General features: G+C 36.8%; 1 protein-coding gene across 3 annotated transcripts in view; it reads left to right on the plus strand.

Annotated features, from left to right (window-relative positions):
- The window catches only part of LOC307189655 (uncharacterized protein), a 2,229,222-nt gene that overhangs the window by 127,485 nt on the left and 2,081,613 nt on the right, over positions 1-20,124 (plus strand). For 2 of the 3 annotated variants that reach the window (XR_013829263.1, XR_013829264.1), the window contains one exon: positions 14,876-14,976. The gene's annotated coding sequence lies outside the window, so the exon portion shown is untranslated. Of the gene's footprint in view, positions 1-14,389; positions 14,977-20,124 lie in introns of those variants that run through there. The other variant, XR_013829268.1, reaches the window with a different exon arrangement.

Raw genomic sequence — 20,124 nt, forward strand, 5'->3', positions numbered from 1 at the left:
TTTGTCTTTCTCTCTGGCTTACATTACTTAGCAGAATGCCCTTCAGTTTCATCCACATTGTTGCAAGTGGCAGAATTTCCTTTTTTTCTGTGGTTGAATAATATTCCATTGTGTGTGTATGTGTATATATATGTATATATATTTATATAATTTTTTGTTATATTCACTAGTTTGTTTTATTTTTTTTAGGTTCTACATATGTGATAATATTTAGTATTTGTCTTTCTCTGTCTCACTTATTTCACTAAGCATAATATCCTCCAGGTCCATCCATGTTGCTGCAAGTGGCATTATTTCATTCTTTTTATGGCTGAGTAATATTCCATTGTATATGTATACCACATCTTCTTTATCCATTCATCTGTCGATGGACACTTAGGTTTCTTCCATGTCTTGGCTATGGTAAATAATGCTGCTATGAACACTGGGGTGCATGTATCTTTTCAAATTAGTGCTTTTGTTTTCTTCCAATATTTTCCCAGGAGTGGAATTGCTTGATTATATGGTAGTTCTAGTTTTAATTTTCTGAGGACCCTCCATACTGTTTTCCAAAGTGGCTGCACCAATTTTTTTCCTACCAAAAGTGTACCAGGGTTCTGTTTTCTCCACATCCTCACCAATATTTGTCATTTGTGGTCTTTTTTTTTTAAGTTTCTTTTTATTTATTTATATGTATATATATTTTTGGCTGCATTGGGTCTTCATTGCTACATGCAAGCTTCCTCTAGTTGTGGAGAGTGGGAGCTACTTTTTGTTGTGGTGCGCGGACTTCTCATTGTGGTGGCTTCTTGTTGCGAAGCATGGGCTCTAGGCATGAGAGCTTCAGTAGTTGCAGCACACAGGCTTAGTAGTGGCAGTATATGGGCCCTCGAGTGTGCAGGGTTCAGTAGTTGCAGTGCGTGGGCTCAGTAGTTCTGGCTCGCGGGCTCTAGAGCACAGGCTCAGTAGTTGTAACACACGGGCTTTGTTGCTCTGCAGCATGTGGGATCTTCCCTGACAAGGGGCCAAACCCATGTCCCCTGCATTGGCAGGTGGATTCTTAACCACTGTGCTACCAGGGAAGTCCCTGTTTGTGGTCTTTTTGATGATAGCCATTCTGACAGGTTTGAGGTGATAGCTCATTGTGGTTTTGATTTGCATTTCTATGATGACTAGCAATGTTGAGCATCTTTTCCTGTGCCCATTGGCCATCTGTATGTCTTCTTTGGAAAATGTCTATTCAGGTCTTCTACCTAGTTTTTAATCAGCTTGTTGATATTGAGTTGTAATGAGCTGTTTATATATATTGGATATTAACCCCTTATAAGTCATATCATTTGAAAATATTTTCTCCCATTCAGTAGGTTGTCTTTTTGTTTTGTTGATGGTTTCCTTTGCTGTGCAGAAAATCCCATTTGTTTAATTTTGCTTTTGTTTCTTTTGCCTTAGGAGATACATCCAAAAAAATATTGCTGTGATTTATGTCAAAGAGTATGCTGCCTATGTTTTCATATAGGAGTTTTATGGTTTCTGTTCCTTAATCCATTTTGAGCTTATTTTTGTATATTGTGTGAGAAATTATTCTAATTTCATTCTTTTACATGTAGCTGTCCAGTTTTCCCAGCACCACTGATTGAAGAGACTTTGTCTTCTCCATTGTATATTCTTGCACTCCTTTGTCTTAGATTAATTGATGATGAGTGATTGGGTTTATTTCTGAGCTCTCTATTCTGTTCCATTGATATATGTGTCTGGTTTTGTGCCAGTACCATACTGTTTTGATTAGTGTAGCTTTGTAGCATAGTCAGGGAGCATGATTCTTCCACCTCCTTTATTCTTTCTCAAGATTGTTTTGACTATTCAGGGTCTATTGTGTTTCCATACAAATTTTAAAATTATTTGTTCTAGTTCTGTGAAAACTGTCATGGGTATTTTGATAGGGGTTACATTGGATCTGTAGATTGCCTTGGGTGGTATGGTCATTTTAACATTAATTCTTCCAATCCATGAACACAGTATATCTTTCCATCTGTTGTGTCATCTTTAATCTCTTTCATCAGTGTCTTCTAGTTTTCCAAATACAGGTCTTTTACCTTCTTAAATTTATTCCCAGGTTTTTTTTTTTTGGGTTTTTTTTTTTGATATGGTGTTAAATGGGATTGTTTCCTTAATTTCTCTTTATGATATCTTGTTTTCAGTGTATAGAAATGCAACAGATTTCTGTATATTAATTTTGTATCCTGCAACTTTACTGAATTCATTAGTGACCTCTAGTAGTTTTTTGGTGGAGTCTCTAGGATTTTCTATGTATAGTATCATGTCATCTGCAAACAGTGATAGTTTTACTTCTTCCTTTCCAATCTGGATTTCTTTTATTTCTTTTTCTTGTCTGATTGCTGGGGCTAGGATTTCCAATACTATGTTGAATAAAAGTGGTGAGGTGAGCATCCTTGTCTTATGCCTGATCTTAGAGGGAATGCTTTCAGCTTTTCACCAATGATTATGATGTTAGCTGTGGGCTTATCATATATGGCCTTTATCATATTGAGGTGTGTTCTTTCTGTACCTACTTTGTTGAGAGTTTTTTTTTTAATCATAAATGGATGTTGAATTTTGTCAAAAACCTTTTCTGCATCCATTGAGATGATTATATGGTTTTTATTCTTCAATTTGTTAATGTGGTGTATCATATTGATTGATTTGTGGTTATTGAACCATTCTTACATCCCTGGGATAAATCCCACTTGATCATGGTGTATGATCCTTTAATGTATTGTTGGGTTTGTTTTGCTAATATTTTGTTTTGGATTTTTGCATTTATGTTCATCAGTGATATTCATTTGTAATTTTCTTTTTTTTTTTTTTTTGTGAATCTTTGTCTGGCTTTGGTATCAGGCTGATAATGGCCTTTTAGAATGGGTTTGAAGCATTTCTTCCTCTGCAAGTTTTGGAGTAGTTTCAGAGGATAGGTGTTAACTCTGCTCTAAAGAATGTTTGGTAAAATTCACCTGTGAAGCCATCTGGTCCTGGACTTTTGTTTGTTGGGATATTTTTGGTTGCTGATTCAATTTTATTACTGGTAATTGGTCTGTTAATATTTTCTATTTCTTCCTGGTTTAGTCTTGGGAGACTGTACATTTATAGAAATTGGACCATTTCTTCTAGATTGTCCATTTTATTGACATATAGTTGTTCATAGTAGTCTCTTAAGATCCTTTGTATTTCTGTGGTGTCGGTTGCAACTTCTCCTTATTCATCTCTGATTTTATTGATTTGGGCCCTCTCTTTTTTTCTTGATGAGTCTGTCTAAGGGCTGATAAATTTTGTTTATCTTTTCAAAGAACCGACTCTTAGTTTCATTGATCTTTTCTCTCTTTTTTTTTTTTTTTAGTCTCGATTTCATTTATTTCTGCTCTGATCTTTATGATTTCTTTTCTTCTAACTTTGGTGGTTTTTTTTTTTTGTTGTTGTTGTTGTTCTTTTTCTAGTTCCTTTAGGTGTGAAATTAGGTTGTTTATTTGAGATTTTTCTTGTTTCCTGAGGTAAGCTTGTATTGCTATAAACTTCCCTCTTAAAAATGCTTTTGCTGAGTACCATAGATTTTGGATCATAGTGTTTTTGTTTTCATTTGTCTGTAGGTATTTTTTTGATTTCTACTTTGATTTCTTTAGTGATCCATTGGTTGTTTAATAGCATATTGTTTAGCCTCCATGTGTTTGTGGTTTTTTTGCAGTTTTTTTCTTGTAGTTGATTTCTAGTCTCATAGTGTTGTGGTCAGAAAAGATGCTTGATATACTTAAAGTTACTGGGGCTTTTTGTATGTCCTAGCATGTGATCTATCCTGAAGAATATTGCAGGTGCACTTGAAAAGAATGTGTATTCTGCTGCTTTTGGATGTATGTGTGTGTGTGTGTGTGTATATATATATATATATAGTTGTTGAATAATATTTCTGTGTTTCTCTGTGTGTGTATATGTGATATATATTTATCACATTTTCTTTATCCATTCATCCACTGAAGGCCATTTAGGTTATTTCCATATCTTGCCTGTTGTGAATAATGCTGCAATAAACATGGGAGTACAGATATCTCTTCAAGATATGGAATTTATTGATAGAAATATTTTTATAAATCCAATGTTGGCAAGAATGTGAGAAAATGAATGCTCTTATATTCTTCTGGTGGGAGTGTATATAGGCATGAACTTTATGGAGGGAAACTGACAGTGTGTGACAAAGTCCTTAACAGCTTACTCAAAAATTGTAGGGATTTATCCCATGAAAATCATCAGATATTTGATCAAAGATTGTGGATCTTTGACACAAGACATTCATCACATTATGTATAATAGTTAAAAATTAAAAGCAACCAAAACGTCTGATATAGGATAACATGCAATTATTAAAAGTGATATTTTTGAAGATATTTAATAGAATATTAATGGTATTAGTAAAATGAAAACTATGCATATAATTGGATAATTTTGAATTTGTGAAAAAAATCACATATACACACATGTATTATTTGAAGAAAGTTGAGAACGAACACAGTGAAATGTTTAGAGAATTTATCTCTGGGTGGAAATAGTATGTGTGATATTAATGCTTTTTTTTTTTAATATGTTCACTATTCCCTCCAAAATTGTTTGCAATGAGTATATAATTTTTCCTGATTAGTTAAATGTGTTATATTAAAAAATAGCTTTGTAAGAATAGTAATCTAATATTACTTTGTAGAAAATATTTCTTCCGGTCCCATTGAACTTTGAATAATGATATGTATAAATTAGAAAGCCAAGATGGGATTTTAAAATTGCTTTGAACTATTTGTTGGCCACTAAACAGTAGAACATCAAACAGAACAAGCATGTCTCTAAAAGCATAGTAAAGTCCATGCGTCTTCCTTGTCTCTTTCAGCAGTGTAAGATAATTATATTTATGATTACAAGCAATTGTTTCATTAAAATATCAGCCAGCCCTATATTCTTGAATAAATCAAAATCTTCAACATGAAGAAAGGTTGGTTTAATCAAGTTATGCATCATATAGACATTGATCCTGCAGGGGCTGAACATCTGTCTATACCAGGTTCTGGTAGTTTTCATGAAAAGTAGGTCTGTTTGCAGCAATATGTGATTCATTTAAGGAAATGTGGTATTTTTAGACATGCCCTCATGGACTATGTGAATGACATTTTTGGTGCTGTTGGTGCATAACCTGTTGGAGCAGCCCTGAATGCTTAGGAATTTCATTGTCAGACCTGAAATGGACAATAAAGTTAAGGTCATGAGGACAGGTTTTTTAAAAAATAAATTTATTTATTTATTTATGGCTGTGTTGGGTCTTTGTTGCTGCATGTGGGCTTTCTCTAGTTGTGGCGAGCGGGGGCTACTCTTCATTGTGGTGCGCAGGCTTCTCATTGTGGTGGCTTCTCTTGTTGTGGAGCAAGGGCTCTAGGCACGTGGGCTCTAGAGTGCAGGCTCAGTAGTTGTGGCGCAGGGGATTAGTTGCTCCGTGGCATGTGGGATCTTCCCGGATCAAGGCTTGAACCCATGTTGCCTGCACTGGCAGGTGGATTCTTAACCACTGTGCCACCAGGGAAGTCCATGAGGACAGTTTTTTTTTTTTTAAAAAAAAGGGAATTCCCTAGGGGTCCAGTGGTTAGGAGTTCATGCTTCCACTGCCAGGGGAACTGATCCCACAAGCCATGTGGCACGGCCAAAAAAAAAAAAAACAAGGACAAACAAAAAAAACCCCACGTAACTGAAAATGGCTACAAATGAGTTAGAAACATCTTTAGATTATCAATGAAAGAAGACATCACTTAAATTTTGGTTATGATACTGAAGGATAGAGAGATGTATAATTGTATGAATAAATGTATACTGTTAAAAGTTAGCATTTTTTTCATTTACATTAAATTCACTGTTTCTACATTAAGATGTAATTGATTGCATTTTAGGATGAAAAACATGGTAATTGCTGGCATTTAATCGTTAGAATACTATTTCTTCATTTTGCAAGGGAGTAAGCAGAGCTTCAGAAATGTTGATTAACTTGTTGGAGGTCTCACAGCTCCTAAGCCAAGGTACTAATTCATCTTGGTCTGCGAGCTATGGGCTTACCCTATAAACACTACAACGCTTTGAGGGCACTTGACTCTTTCAAGGGCACAGAATTAACTTCTTTTTTTTAATTTGTGACATGTGGGATCTTTTAGTTGCCGTATGTGGCATCTAGTTCCCTGACCAGGGATTGAACCTGGGCCCCCTGCATTGGGATCGTGAGTCTTTACCACTGGTCCACCAGGGAAGTCTCCATATTGGCTCTTCAAAGAGGCCTGTATCTCCAAGGATGAGCTCAAGGCAGAGGTCGCCCAGGGCAAGTCCCTGGGTGGGGAAAGCAGTGATAATAACCTCAATTCTGCCACCTGTGACTGTGAGAAATTTTCCAGGGAAAAGTTGGGTCAGATTTTCTGGTTTGGTTGAGTCAACAGAGTTAACCGTAATAGGTGCAAAGCGTAGCTCACTTCAGTTCCATGTTTGGAGCCTGGCCTCCCAGTAAGGGCCTTTCCACCCATGAAGGCAGAGCTTGCCAGATCATTAAGCCTTCAGCGGGGAAGGAACTTATCTAGTGTTTTTGAGTTAACTGTGTTCCTTGGGTCAGTGGTGCTGAACTATTTGGACTTAGATTTTGTGTATTAGAGACACAGAGTTTTCCTGGCAACACTTGAAAAACATATTAAGACTTTGCCGCTTCTCTATTCACGTGTTCACCAGTAGGACACACTGTAGTTCTGTGGCCTAAGAAGGGTAACTGTGTACACGGTATTTCTCACAATAATCCCCCCTTTGCTCACTTCTTGCTGTTTTTCTGCCAGCCTAACTTGCCGGGGATTCTCTGCTAGCTTTCTTTTTTTTTTTTAATTTTATTTTATATTGGAACATAGTTGATTAACAATGTTGTGTTAGTTTCAGGTGTACAGCAAAGTGATTCAGTTATACATAGACATGTATTTATTCTTTTTCAAATTCTTTTTCCCATTTAGGTTATTAAAGAATATTGAGCAGCATTCCCTGTGCTATAGAGTAGGTCCTTGTTGGTTATCTGTTTTGTTTGTTTGTTTTTTGTTTTGTTTTTTATTCAAACGGAAAGTCACAAAAATTATAAACATCCTCATCAGTTCACTCAGTCCCGTGTGATTAATTATCTTTTCATCTTGATTTTTGTTAGCACTTTTATGAGTTCATCAGTTTTCCATCAGAGTTCTGAAAATGCTTATTCATTCAGTTCAGCAGTATAGTCAGTTACCAGAAACCTGTACTTGTCAGAGTCTTTTCCATGAATTCCTTGAAGATGAAACCCTTCTATAGGAACATTTCTGCAAAAGCATCAGAGTACACCCAGAACTGTCTGTAAATGACAAAAGACTTAAAAATGACCACGGTTAAAGATTTGATGAAAGTTCTTAATAATGCAATTGACAAGGAAATTTAGTTATTTCTGAGATATACATTTTAAAGTAATAACTAAAATTATGACTTATAACATTATACAAGAACATATAAGATTTTTAGAAATTTCATGTAATGTCTGAAACATTTATATTAACATATTTCCATACAAATAACCCAAAGAAAGTTTAGTATTAGTTGTTTTGTTTGGTTTTTTTTTTATATACAGCAGGTTCTTATTAGTCATCAGTTTTATACACATCAGTGTATACATGTCAATCCCAATCACCCAATTCAGCACACCACCATCCCCACCCCACTGTGCTTTTCCCCGCTTAGTGTCCATACATCTGTTCACTACATCTGTGTCTCAACTTCTACCCTGCAAACCGGCTCATCTGTACCATTCTTCTAGGTTCCACATACATGCATTAATATACGATATTTATTTTTCTCTTTCTGACTTACTTCACTCTGTATGACTGTCTCTAGATCTGTCCACGTCTCAACAAATGACTCAATTTTGTTCCTTTTTATGGCTGAGTAATATTCCATTGTATGTATGTACCACAACTTCTTTATCCATTCGTCTGTCGATGGGCATTTACGTTGCCTCCATGACCTGGCTGTTGTAAATAGTGCTGCAATGAATATTGGGGTGCACGTGTCTTTTTGAATTATGTTTTCTTCTGGGTATATGCCCAGTAGTGGGATTGCTGGATCATATGGTAATTCTATTTTTAGTTTTTTAAGGAACCTCCATACTGTTCTCCATAGTGGCTGTATCAATTTACATTCCCACCAACACTGCAAGAGGGTTCCCTTTTCTCCACACCCTCTCCAGCATTTGTTGTTTGTAGATTTTCTGATGATGCCCATACTAACTGGTGTGAGGTGATACCTCATTGTAGTTTTGATTTGCATTTCTCTAATAATTAGTGATGTTGAGCAGCTTTTCATGTGCTTCTTGGCCATCCATATGTCTTCTTTGGAGAAATGTCTATTTACGTCTTCTGCCCATTTTTGGATTGGGTTGTTTGTTTCTTTAATATTGAGCTGCATGAGCTGTTTATATATTTTGGAGATTAATCCTTTGTATGTCGATTCGTTTGCAGATATTTTCTCCCATTCTGAAGGTTGCCTTTTCGTCTTCTCTATAGTTTCCTTTGCTGTGCAAAAAGCTTTGAAGTTTCATTAGGTCCCATTTGGTTTTTTTGTTTTTATTTCCATTACTCTAGGAGGTGGATCAAAAAAGATCTTGCTGTGATTTATGTCAAAGAGTGTTCTTCCTATGTTTTCCTCTAAGAGTTTTATAGTGTCTGGTCTTACATCTAGGTCTCGGATCCACTTTGAGTTTATTTTTGTGTATGGTGTTAGGGAGTGTTCTAATTTCATTCTTTTGCATGTAGCTGTCTAGTTTTCCCAGCACCACTTATTGAAGAGACTGTCTTTTCTCCATTGTATATCCTTGCCTCCTTTTTCATATATTAGTTGACCATAGGTGCATGGGTTTATCTCTGGGATTTCTATCTTGTTCCATTGATCTATGTTTCTGTTTTTGTGCCAGTACCATATTGTCTTGATTACTGTAGCTTTGTAGTATAGTCTGAAGTCAGGGAGTCTGATTCCTCCAGCTCCGTTTCTTCCCCTCAAGACTGCTTTGGCTATTCGGGGTCTTTTGTGTCTCCATACAAATTTTAAGATGATTTGTTCTAGTAAAAAATGTAAAAATTACCAATGGCCGTAAAAAATGCCATTGGTAATTTGATAGGGATTGCATTGAATCTGTAGATTGCTTTGGGTAGTATAGTCATTTTCACAATGTTGATTCTTCCAATCCAAGAACATGGTATATCTCTCCATCTGTTGGTATCATCTTTAATTTCTTTCATCAGTGTCTTATAGTTTTTTGCATACAGGTCTTTTGTCACCCTAGGTAGTTTTATTCCTAGGTATGTTATTCTTTTTGTTGCAGTGGTAAATGGGAGTGTTTCCTTAATTTCTCTTTCAGATTTTTCATCATTAGTGTATAGGAATGTAAGAGATTTCTGTGCGTTAATTTTGTATCCTGCAACTTTACCAAATTAATTGATTAGCTCTAGTAGTTTTCTGGTGGCATTTTTAGGATTCTCTATGTATACTATCATGTCATCTGCAAACAGTGACAGTTTTACTTCTTCTTTTCCAATTTGTGTTTGTTTAATTTTTCTTTCTTCTCTGATTGCTGTGGCTAGGACTTCCAAAACTATGTTGAATAATAGTGGCTAGAGTGGAAATCCTAGTCTTGTTCCTGGTCTTAGAGGAAATGCTTTCAGTCTTTCACCATTGACAATGATGTTTGCTGTGGGTTTGTCATGTATGGCCTTTATTATGTTGAGGTCTTTATTATGTTCCCTCTATGCCCACTTTCTGGAGAGTTTTTATCATAAATGTGTGTTGAATTTTCTCAAAAGCTTTTTCTGAATCTACTGAGATGATCATATGGTTTTTATTCTTCAATTTGTTAATATGGTGTATTACATTGATTGCTTTGTGTATATTGAAGAATCCTTGCATCCCTGGGATAAATTCCACTTGATCGTGGTGTATGATCCTTTTAATGTGTTGTTGGATTCTGTTTGCTAGTATTTTGTTGAGGAATTTTGCATCTATGTTCATCAGTGATATTGGTCTGTAATTTTATCTTTTTGTAGTGTCTTTGTCTGGGTTTGGTATCAGGCTGATGGTGGCCTCATAGAATGAGTTTGGGAGTGTTCCTTCCTCTGCAATTTTTTGGAAGAGTTTGAGAAGGATGGGTGTTAGCTCTTCTCTAAATGTTTGATTGAATTCACCTGTAGACTTTTGTTTGTTGGAAGATTTTTAATCCCAGTTTCAATTTCATTACGTGTGATTTGTCTGTTCATATTTTCTGTTTCTTCCTGGTTCAGTCTTGGAAGGTTATACCTTTCTAAGAATTTGTCCATTTCTTCCAGGTTGTCCATTTTATTGGCATAGAGTTTGTTGTAGTAGTCTCTTAGGATGCTTTGTATTTCTGCAGTGTCTGTTGTAACTTCTCCTTTTTCATTTCTAATTTTATTGATTTGAGTTGTCTCCCTCTTTTTCTTGATGAGTCTGGCTAATGGTTTATCAATTTTGTTGATCTTCTCAAAGAACCAGCTTTTAGTTTTATTGATCTTTCCTATTGTTTTCTTTGTTTCTATTTCATTTATTTCTGCTCTGATCTTTATGATTTCTTTCCTTCTGCTAACTTTGGGTTTTGCTTGTTCTTCTTTCTCTAGTTTCTTTAGGTGTAAAGTTAGATTGTTTATTTGAGATTTTTCTTGTTTCTTGAGGTAGGCTTGTATAGCTATAAACTTCCCTCTTAGAACTGCTTTTGCTGCATCCCATAGGTTTTGGATCATCGTGTTTTCATTGTCATTTGTCTCTAGGTATTTTTTGATTTCCTCTTTGATTTCTTCAGTGATCTCTTGGTTATTTAGTAACGTATTTTTTAGCTTCCATGGGTTTGTGTTTTTTACTTTTTTCCCCCTGTAATGCATTTCTAATCTCATAGCGTTGTGGTCAGAAAAGATGCTTAATATGATTTCAATTTTCTTAAATTTACTGAGGCTTGATTTGTGACCCAAGATGTGATCTATCCTGGAGAATGTTCTGTGTGCACTTGAGAAGAAAGTGTAATCTGCTATTTTTGGATGGAAAGTCCTATAAATATCAATTAAATCTATCTGGTCTACTGTGTCATTTAAAGCTTCTGTTTCCTTATTTATTTTCATTTTGGATGATCTGTCCATTGGTGTAAGTGAGGTGTTAAAGTCTCCCACTATTATTGCGTTACTGTTGATTTCCTCTTTTATAGCTGTTAGCAGTTGCCTTATGTATTGAGGTGCTCCTCTGTTGGGTGCATATATATTTATAATTGTTATATCTTCTTCTTGGATTGATCCCTTGATCATTATGTAGTGTCCTTCCTTGTCTCTTGTAACATTCTTTATTTTAAAGTCTATTTTATCTGATATGAGTATAGCTATTCCAGCTTTCTTTTGATTTCCGTTTTCTCTGCTAGCTTTCTGCCCTTCTGACTTCCAGTGCCAGGTGCTGTGTGTGCACAGGGCTCTGCTCCTCCTGCATGGGAGGCCAAGGTGCTTCTCTGCTAAGGCTACCTGAAGAGGTCCAGGGACATTCAGATCAAGAAGCAAGCCAGCCAGTGTCCTCCATGCAGCACAGCTGAGCACTCTGGTTAGAGCATGGGTCTGTGTGATCTCACTTAAGAGTTAAAAATCCAGTGAAAAGAGGTATTGGTACTCCTTCCTCTTCCTTCTCACCAAATAGATGTATTAGTAGGACAGGAAACATGCTAGTGAAAAATTACCACTTTGGGTGACATCAAGAGTGTTTTCCCTTAGATCAGCTTGGTGCTTTGTGACCACCTAGAGGAGTGTGATAGGGTGGGTACGAGGGAGGGAGATGCAAGGGGGAAGAGATATGGGGACATATGTATATGTATAACTGATTCACTTTGTTATAAAGCAGAAACTAACACACCATTGTAAAGCAATTATACTCTAATAAAGATGTTAAAAAAAAAAGAGTGTTTTTCCTTAGTTTGTGAAATCCATGTTTCCAGAAATAAGGCTTGTTTTTTGGTCAGTAATGCTTAGAAATAGCTGAATGAATCAAACCTGCATTGTTTCTTCTTTATTTAAAAGCTTACCTTGGCAATGACCAGTTTGAGTATGATCACAATGGTGCAAAGGAAAATTAACACCTGTTTTACCTTGAAAGAGCTCCAACATATAGGTCCTACCATATTATGTGGTTCCCATTGCTTAGAGACATCAAAAATTAATGATTCATTTGTGGATTATTTCCTGGTTGTTAGGAAACTATCTTGGAGGCATTTTTAAAAATAATATATTCAGGGGAAAAATTTGGCTGTTGTATGCTATCTACTAATAAGAAAAGGATGATAGATTAAACAAGAGTTACTTTCCCAGGGTAACCATTAAATATGTATGTAGGACACAGCAAATAAGCACAATAAGAATGAGTTTTGACAAGTTAACAGCACAATTTATCTTTAAAGTGCTGTATAAAAACAAGCTAATTAATCCTCTCACCCTCTGTATGATAAAGTGAAAAAAATTGTTACCCTTCCTTTTTTGTTGTTCATCAACCTAGTTTTATTTGAATAATTTTTAGTTTGAATGTGTTTTTGATCCTACTTGATGTCTTCCTCAGTGATAGATTTATTGCTGCCCTCCTGGGAGACCCATCTGATGGTGTGACACTCCCAAAGAAAAGATTAAGTCAACAAAACTGGCTAGCCACTGCTTGAGAGCTCATTTATAACTTTCTGAAGTTGTAAATGAAGTGGAGCTTCACAGAGGCCCGTGGCTCCAGACAAGTAGACAAATTCCTACCATACATTTCTCCCTGGGGGGAAAGGTAAAAGTTAGATTTTTACCTACAAGTGACTGCCATGATTGCACTAAACCATCGAGCATCATCCTGCTGACAGCCTGCCTTATATTTACAGAAACTGACTTTGTGGCCAGTTTCTCAACTTACCAACTTTATCAACTTTTTCTCCCAGTATTATTGAGATATAACTGACATATAACATTGTATTAGTTTAAGATATACAACATGATGGTTTGATATATGTGTATATTATAAATGAGTAAGGGTTAGTTAACATCCATTACCTCACATTTCTTCTTGTGATGAGAACTTTTAAGATTTACTCTCTTAACAGCTTTCAAATGTGCAGTATTGTTAACAGTAGTCACCATGCTGTACCTTACATCTCCAGGACTCTTTTATAACTGGAGGTTTGTACCTTTTGACTACCTTCATTCATATCTACCCCCTCTCCAACCCCTGGCCTTTGGCAACCATGGTAACCACCAATCTCTTCTCTGTTGCTATTATTCATTTTTTTTTTTTTTAGATTCAACATGTAGCTGAGATCGTATAGTGTTTGTCTTTATCTGTCTGACTTATTTCACTTAGTATAATGACCTCAATGTCCATCCATGTTGTTGCGAATAGCAGAATTTCATTCTTTGTAATGGCTGCATAATATTCCTGTGTGTGTGTGTGTGTGTGTGTGTGTGTGTGTGTGTGTGTATCACATTTTCTTTATCCATTCATCTGTCAGTGGACACTTTGTTCACATCTTGGCTACTGTAAATAATGCTGCAATGAACATTGGAGGGCAGAAGTGGCATTGTTGGATCATATATATGGTGGTCCTATTTTAAATTTTTTTCATTTTTGGTAACTTTTCATTTTCATATAATTTTAAATATACCTGGAAAAGTTGCAATGATATTATAAAGAATTCCTCTAGATTCTCTACTTCGATTGTGCCAACTGTTTCGATTTTACCCCATTTGCTTTATCATATTCTCCTCTCTCTCTCTCTCTCCTTTTTTTTTTTTGAATGTGAAAAATGGAAAAATATAACGTGATTTTCTCAGAATTCTGAGTATATAAGTGCTCAATATTTAAAAGATTGGTATATACTTAAAATAATATTATTGGGGTTTTTCTTCCTTTATTTTTTAAAATTAATTTTTATTGGAATATATTTGATTTACAATGTTGTGTTAGTTTCTGCTGTACAGCAAAGTGAATCAGTTATACATATACATACATCCACTCTTTTTTAGATTCTGTTCCCATGTAGGTCATTACAGAATATTGAGTAGAGTTCCCTGTGCTATAGAGTAGGTTCTTATTAGTTATCTATTTTATATATAGTAGTGTGTATATATCAATGAAATCACTATCTGAAAGAGATATCTGCACTCCCATGTTCATTGCAGCATTATTTACAATAGCCAAGACATGTGAACAACCAAAGTGTCCACTGACAGATGAATGGATAAAGAAAATGTGATATACATTTGTGTATATGTCAATCCTAATCTCCCAATTTATCCCTCCCCCCTTTTCCCCTTGGTAACCATAATATTGGTTTGTTTGAAAGACAAGACAGTAACAGCAGTAATATTTAATAGAGCCAAATAACTCAAGAATAAAAAACATATTTTGCATTTGAAGTAAATCTCTTACATTTAGAGCTAGCTCTGCCACACAGTAGGTATTCAAGTATTCAGTGAATAAATGATTATAAATTATTTAAAAGCATAAGTATTCCAAAACTGTTTATATTTCTTCGTCTTAATATACTTTATTTCTGCAACAAGGAGATGGATGGGAGTAACCTTTTTTCTGTAATTTAGAACATGAGTGTTTAACCTTTCAAACTTGCTTAATAATACAAACCACAGGCAAGAAGTTATCTTTACATTAGTGAATTGAAACATTGTGTTTTTTAACTTCTGCTTAAGCTTAATACTGCAAAAAGTCATCACATTCACAACTGTGGTAAGTCTTTCTTTTCTTTTTCTTTATTTTTGGCCACACTGCGCAGCACTTGGGATCTTAGTTCCCCCACCAGGGATAAAACCTATGTCCCCTGCAGTGGAAGCACAGAGTCCTAACCACTGGACCGCCAGGGAATTCCCACCTGTGGTAAGTCTTAACTTAATTTCTGCCGGTTTGGATTTGGAATCAGGGAATGCACTTATCTTTAAGAAAGAAGAATATCATGACATAAAAAGTTTAAAATCTTAAAAAATCTGAAAGTATCTGAATCAGAAGAATTCCTTTGTCATTATTTCATCATTTTTGGTAAGAAAATGGGATGGGGTTACTTGTGTCAATGTCTTTTTTGAGAGGAATCTGTTATCAGTTGGATTGTAGAAATACTTTTTTGGGTCAAGGCACCTGTTTGGCATTCCACTTTCCTTCCAAGTAGAGCACAGTTAATTTTTATTAACAAAATTTTATCGTCAACATAATTTACCTATATTGTCCTAAGAAATTAAAGTATCATTAGATGAATATTCTAATTATGTCTGTGTGGTCAGGTTCTAGAAGACGCTGTGTTATTTGTGGTGGAGACACCTGTGGTGATTATTTTTATGTGTCAACTTGACTGGGCCATGGGGTGCCCAGACATTTGGCCAAACACTATTCTGAGTGTGTTTATGAGGATGCTTCTGGAGAGACTAACATCTGAACTGGTAGATTGAGTAAAGCAGATTGGCTTCCCTAATGTTGGGGGACCTCGTCCAATCGAAGACCTGCATAGAACAAAAAAGCTGAATAAGAGGGAAATTTACTTCCTGATTATCCAGCTGGGACACTGGTCTTCTCCTGCCCTTAAGTGGAATTTACACCATCAGCTCTTCTGGTTCTCAGGCCTTCAAACTTAGACTGGAACTACACCATTGGTTCTTTTGGGTCTCCAGCCTTGCTGACTGCAGAACTTGGGACTTGTCAGTCTCCATAATTGTGTGAGCCAATTCCTATCGTAAACCTCTCTCTCACTTTCTGGTATCTAGAACCAATAGCCTATTGATTTGTTTTCTCTGCAGAACACAGACTAGCAAAACATCCTTTAGGGTACCTGCCCACTTCACAGTCACCCTCTTCCTTGGTATCTGCCTTCCAACCTGCGTTGATCGGTTTTATAACCATTTTATCCTATTTGACTCTGTCTTCCAGTCACAGTTGAGTAGTCCAGAGGTGGACATCTGGCTCCAAGTGGACCTTTCAGATTATTTATCTCAAGAATTTGAAATTGGGCCTGAGAAAGAGGGAGAAAGCATAGTTTCCTACTTGGCCAGCAAGTAACATTTAGACTTGGGAGCTGTGGGTGACTGTTTTGTCATGTGGGTGAGAAGCAGAGAAAGCTAGTTTGAAATGAGAATAGAAATTGTCACTGGTGGAAAACAAAGAAGGGGCTCCTGACCCACTTCTCATTCCTGTTTCCATTACTTCCTCAAGCCTGGATGCTTCTTGCCTTTGGTTTCTTGTAATACCCCGTTTCATACCCCTTCCTCTCCACCATGTATTTTATTTTTTACATATGTTGGCTGACGTTGGTGTCTGTACTTGCATCAGTAGCCTAACTAATACATTGGCCAGGCTCATTTTTACTTCTTCTATTTGTTTGTTAACTAGAGCCAATGAGAAAATCAAAGGAAAGGTAGGGGGGAAACCTGTTATGGTGTAGCTCACTGAGGAGCAGCCACAAAACAGTCAGTTCTAGTTGGAAGCCAACATTATCATGAAGTATCCTAAAGTGAAGCATCAATTTCTGTATTAAGAAAATACTGCACAAGCCAGTAGTATAACTTAACTTATTTTTGAAATGTTGATTTGATACTGTCAGAAGAGACTACACTTGTACTGCAAGAATGAGTTTTTTCTGCAAATTATTTGGCATTGTGAATTCAGGGTTAAGGTTTTGTTTCTTCTTTGTTAGAGTTTTGATCATTATTTGTGAACATGTATATGAAATCCTTCTAAGGTATTATGAGAACATTGCAAAATTCATTGTGAGAAGTACCTGCAGTACTCGCCTTGGGGTTAAATAAGATACGTGCTCCATACCTGGCACATAGTAAGGTCTCCGTAAATGTTAACTGTTATTTTCAGATTTAGAAGAAAACAGTTTAAGTGTTCATTTATTTATCTATCTTTTCAGTCCCACGTGATTCTTCCCACACACAATTTAGGCAGTATTTATTTTTGCTCTGCACCTATCTGCATGGAAGAGTACCATAATGGACATGAAGTAAAACACGGGGGCTTCTTGTCAACATCTAAACCAAGGCATTCCTGCTGCAGAATCTCCAGAGAGGGCTGTTGAAGGTGAAGACGTAACATAATTCAGTTTAATAGCAAAATGAGAGGAGGATTTTGCTGTACAGCTCCAACAACAACCTAGAACAGCAGGGCCCTCAGGTGCTGTACTTAGTCCTTGTCAGCTCCTCCTTCTGCCCATTCATTATCGATGGTTATGATGAAGCTGCCAAAGAGAGGAAGGAAGGGAAAAGGCGGGTAGAATTCTTATTAAGGTATTCCTGTTTCTGCCAAATCACTACTTGGTTATGTAGAGCAACACATCTATCTGGAGACCTTTTTAAAAAATGTGAACATTGCCTTATAATGAATACTAAATAAAACCCCTAGGTCCAGATTAATTTTTAATGAGCAGCAGTTGTGTTCTGCATGTAATAATATTCAAATTAATACATAATTAAAGTCGAGTTGTACAGAATAGTTCACTTGAGAATTGAGTAGCGGAGAACAAAATTGAACATCTCCAAAGGCGGCCCACAGCTCTGTCTCCAGATTTTTCAGGCACGAAGAGAAATCAGTGTTTCCTTGAGGCAAATTCACACTTCCCAGAGGCATTAGAGATTGTTGAGAACTTTGACCAGGGCTAAAACCTTCCATGTTACTTCATAGGAGGTGGTACTGGACACTAATTAGGACAAAATTGGCATATGTCACAGCCTTGCCCAGAGCTCTGTCACCTTCACAATGACTTTTCTTCTATAATTTCACTGGCTAATGATTTTCACCTTTCTTAAGGCAGGTTGTTGTGTCAAACCTTGTCACTTGGAAAAAGTAAGTAAGCAGTGCTGCCAATCAACGTAGCTTTAAATATAACTTGAACTTATTATATTGAAGATATTATAATGGAAAAATGGACATCTCCAAAATGACAGGGAAATACACTGGGAGTCCAATTACTTGCCCTGCAGCTCTACTGCAGGTGCTTTAATAAAAGTCCAAGTGGTTGTTTTGGAGAGGGCACCTCTCTGTGGGGAGAGAGCAGCTATGGATTTCACCTGGAAAGTGCCTTAGTGAATAGCTGTTGCTTTTTTTAAACCCAGCATCAATCTCTCCTTCCTCTTCCATATGCTCCCCAATTTCCTTGGGGGTACCACGTCTCCCACACTCTCAGTTCATGTACTTCAAATGAGGTTGACCTCATCCTTGGCTCCAAGAGTGGGCTTGTGACTCAGAGGGTCACATCCACCTGGCCACTGTGATTGGTTTAGGAATGAGCATGTGACTCAAATTGGAACAGAGGCACTAAAACTCGGTTCTAGAATTTTAGGAAACTGCTGGGAGAGAAACCTTCTCTTTTTTTTTTGCGGACTTGGAACTGAGAAGAGGTAGACCTGGAACTGGGAACTGTGCTAAGGCACAGGCCTTCCAGAGAAAGAAGCCAACATACAGGAAAACAGTTGCTGAAAAGGGATGGGCAGCTTTCTATAACATTGTTCAAATACATAGACTCAGCTGTGCCTGGAATTGCTCTACACCGGACTTTTCACTTACATGAACTGATAAATTCCCTTTTTTGCTTACTCTTGTTTGAGTTTGATTTTCTGCTATTGCAACTCAGAAAGTATTGACGAATATGAGACTCTTAGAAGTCTGTGCCTTTTCTCTAGTGTTATCTTAATAGAATTCAGGACACCTCCCCTGCCAAGTTTGTGTGGTTGTTGCTGGTATTTGGGTGTTGCAACACTTAATTTGATCTTTGGAATCTCCCTAGGCTCCTACCTTGAAGGGTAACCCATAAGGCCCAGGAAAGTGAGGAGGAGAGGGAACTAGGAGGAGGAAAAGCTGGAAAAGTTAGTGATCCAGCTGTCCCACTTTTCTACAGAGCCCACTTAGAGAAGATTCCTCCAGGGCAAAGCCTCTCAAACTTTAAGGGGGTATATAAATTACCTGAGGATCTTGTTAAAAAGGCAGACTATGATTCACTAGTTCTAGGATGGGGTACGTGATTCTTCATTTCTAACAAGATTCTAGGATGCTACTGGTCCAAGGACCACACTCTGAGTTGCAAGGCCCTGGCATGGTCTCTGTCTTCACACTTAATCTCTGCATCAATCTAGAGTCTAGACTGAGTCCCCAGACTGAGGGTGGAATTCTTCAGGGAGTTCTACGTGAGAGCTTTTCCTATACTCTTCTACTCTCCTCTTGGCAGAGCTGTTGAGCTAGACAGGGTTTTGCCTAGGGTTCATGGGTAATGCTATGGATGAAATGTCTAGAAATACTTCCAGTTTCTTGATGACAAATCACTTATTTTGTTCTGAAATAATTTACATAACTTATTTATCTAGCTCTAAAATAAAAACTCCTACTTGGATTTTTGCTGTTAAAGTTTTCCCAGAAGACAGAACACTTATTACAGATGGTCAAAAGCTAGTTTTGCCCTCACCAAACTGAAACATACAGTATCTTTGCCTCACCCCCAGGGCTCCATATAGATTTTCCAAACCAACCACTAACTGGTCCTGGAGGAACCCAAAACCAATATTACAGTTTTAGAGAAATAGGTCAAATGTCCCTTTATATAATAAACACATCAGTTCTGAGCCCACAAGTTGTTTTTACCTTTCTCCCTAAAATGACAGGATAAGTAAGATGATAGGAAGAATTCCATGTCAGTACTGAAAGGGAGGAAAGAGTGGAAGGGAGGATTTGAATACTTTCTGGAACATATAAAGCAGATGGAAGAGAAATAAGGTAAAGGATCCTTCCCTGCCACACAAAGGAGGAGCCACTGCAGAAGCGACCAGATGATTCTAGTCTCAAGCTCAGAAGTGACTATGGGAGTTGGGCCAGTTTGTTGTGGGCATAGGGTTGCAAGCAAGAATGTAGGCTGTTTTGTCCATCTACAGAGATCTTTTCATAGAAGATTGGTAGCAAATACTACGTTAAACTAGAAGTCTAGTGCAAGTGAAGTCTTTACAAAATATGAGAGATGTTGGTATATATTTTAATGTAACTGGGATTAGGATA

This window comes from Stenella coeruleoalba (genome assembly GCF_951394435.1).
Source record: "Stenella coeruleoalba genome assembly, chromosome: 7".
In the NCBI taxonomy this organism is placed as follows: domain Eukaryota; kingdom Metazoa; phylum Chordata; class Mammalia; order Artiodactyla; family Delphinidae; genus Stenella; species Stenella coeruleoalba.